This window comes from Salarias fasciatus, chromosome 9 (assembly GCF_902148845.1).
Source record: "Salarias fasciatus chromosome 9, fSalaFa1.1, whole genome shotgun sequence".
NCBI lineage: Eukaryota > Metazoa > Chordata > Actinopteri > Blenniiformes > Blenniidae > Salarias > Salarias fasciatus.
This window is the reverse complement of record NC_043753.1, coordinates 21,721,370-21,724,095: the sequence shown is the minus strand read 5'-3', so window position 1 is coordinate 21,724,095 and position 2,726 is coordinate 21,721,370. Positions and strand designations below refer to the sequence as shown.

The window sequence follows — 2,726 nt, the reverse complement described above, 5'->3', positions numbered from 1 at the left end:
TTCTTAAGTTTGAAAGTGACACCTTTAAGGTTCCTTCTGTTGAGGATCAGAGTGACCTGAGTGACGCAGAAGTACCAGAGAACAACTTTAATGTTTCAGAGAAGCAGGATGAATGTGAAAAGCTTCTCTGTGAAGAAATGTGTGAGAAAACTAAAAACCATCAATTATATCAGAAGGCCAGAATGGTCACTGATGAGAAGATACTTTGTGAAACATGTGGCAAAAGTTTCAGTCGACAAAGTTATTTGAAGGCTCACATGAGAATTCATACAGGTGAGAAGTCATATTCTTGCAAAATATGTGGCAAAAGTTTCAGGCACCAGAGTAATTTGTTGGACCACAAGAGAACTCACACAGGTGAGAAGCCATATTTTTGTGAAACATGTGGCAAAAGTTTCAGTAAACACAGTCATTTGTTGGACCACAAGAGAATTCACACAGGTGAGAAGCCATATTCTTGTGAAATATGTGGCAAAAGTTTCAGTCGACAGAGTCATTTGTTGCAACACATGGGAAGTCACACAGGTGAAAATCGTCATTCTTGTGAAACATGTGGCAAAAGCTTCAGTTTTCAAAGTTGTTTGTTGCGACACATGAGCATTCACACAGGTGAGAAGCCTCATTCTTGTGAAACGTGTGGCAAAAGTTTCAGTCGGCAGAGTTCTTTGTTGCAACACATGAAAATTCACACAGGTGAGAAGCCTCATTCCTGTGAAACATGTGGCAAATGCTTCAGTCAACACAGTCATGTGTTGGTCCACAGGAGAACTCACACGGGTGAGAAGCCCCAGTCTTGTAAAACATGTGGCAAAAGTTTCAGTCGACAGAGTGATTTGAAAGTTCACATCAGAATTCATACAGGTGAGAAACCTCATTCTTGTGAAATATGTGGCAAAAGTTTTCGTCAACGGAGTCATTTGTTGGTCCACAAGAGAACTCACACAGGTGAGAAGCCCCAATCTTGTAAAGCATGTGGCAAAAGTTTCAGTCGACAGGGTGATTTGAAAGTTCACATCAGAATTCATACAGGTGAGAAACCTCATTCTTGTGAAATATGTGGCAAAAGTTTTAGTCAACGGCGTTCATTGTTGGTCCACAAGAGAACTCACACAGGTGAAAAGCCTCATTCTTGTGACACGTGGCAAAATCTTCAGTCGACGGAGTGATTTGAAGGTTCAAATGAGAACTCACACAGGTGAGAAGCTTCATTCTTGTGAAACGTGTCTAAACAGTTTCAGTCAACGTGATTTGATGGACCACATGGGAACTGAAAGGTGAGAAGCCTCATTCTTGTGAAATATATGGGAAAAGATTTATTGACTGTAATTCATTGCTGCATCACCAGAATATTTACAAACGTATGAAATCATGAAGACTGTCTGAGATTTCATTCAGGAAGTCCAGCTTGAACCCAAAGTCACAAGAAATCATCCAGTTTGAAGGAAACATAACTGATTCAGACACTATTTAAACTATGCTTCAAGAAATTTTCAGTTTGTGGTCTGTAATAAAATGCTGATGTGAATCCAGTGTTGTTGTTTTTTTTATTTGCTCTTTCTTTTCTAGTTGAGATGACTGAGTTGTAATTGAAGAAGTTGAAGAGTCCCCATATGCTGGAAATGTGATCGTAAGAAAACCCCCATCTCAACTCGAATTTTGATGTTCATGACTTACAAGCTAAAATTACAACAGAGTGACTGAAAACAGTGTTGGACAAGCTACTTGGAAAGTGTAGTGAGCTGAGCTACGAGCTACTCTGACACTACATGAAGATTAACTACATCAAAGCTGTTACCCTCAGAAGTGTAGCAAGCTAAACAACAGCGTAATGAAAGTCACTAGTGGAGGTGACGTGTGATGTGAGTGATGCGCTTCCTGTGAGATGGCAGATTCAAACTAAGCGCACTCAAAGATTCATTCGTTCACTTAATTGCACTGTTTTTGCTAACTTGGCTCTAAAAAGTTGTAGAAGTAGAATTATTGTTGTGTTTTTAGGTACACCCTGGAGCACAGCAAGGAGGATTCAGCCAGCCTGTTGGAATACATAGATCGCTGCTTTGACCGGATCATCATTCGGAAGCCGAACCAAACATCCACCTCCTTTGCGTCTTCATCTAAAGCCAAGAGACAGCGCAATGAGGAATCATCTGGAGTAATTCCTCCACCTGCGGATGACTAGACGGACATACTTATCTAAGAGACTTTCCAGCCTTGATGCCCATTTGAGCCTGTTGGAAATCCTCCATTAGGAATTCCAGGCCATACGAGAGTCGCTGGAATTCAGCCAGCAGCAGGTGGAATCTCTGGCAGCCGAGAATGCCAGCCTCAGAGAGTCAGTGAAAACCCTCACTGAGGGGATGACCTGACTGTCGGAGAAAAACAAGAAGATTAGAGAAACTGTGATTGATCTCCAGGCCAGGAGCATGAGGGGCAACTTAGTGTTCTCTGGAATCCCAGAGCAGGCGAGGAGGACCCCGAGACGACGGTGAAAAGTTTCATCCAAACACACCTGAAGCTCCCGGAGGATAGCCTCGTAAACCAGACCCGCACACTCCTCATCCACATTTGGATTTTGGAGTTGAGCTCAGTCTGGGTAGGAACCCATAGAGGGGGATTTCACTCGGTCGTGAAACGACTGAGCCAATCAGCGTTGCCGCTTTTTGTTTTCAAATTTTTTTGGTGAATTCCGGTGGCTAAACCGGAAGTGACGCTATCGCTGCACGTAG

General features: G+C 42.6%; 1 pseudogene; it reads left to right on the top strand.

The window, feature by feature from the left end:
- Nucleotides 1-204: 204 nt before the first annotated feature.
- LOC115394789 (oocyte zinc finger protein XlCOF22-like) lies at nt 205-1,900 on the top strand (annotated as a pseudogene).
- Nucleotides 1,901-2,726: the final 826 nt, after the last annotated feature.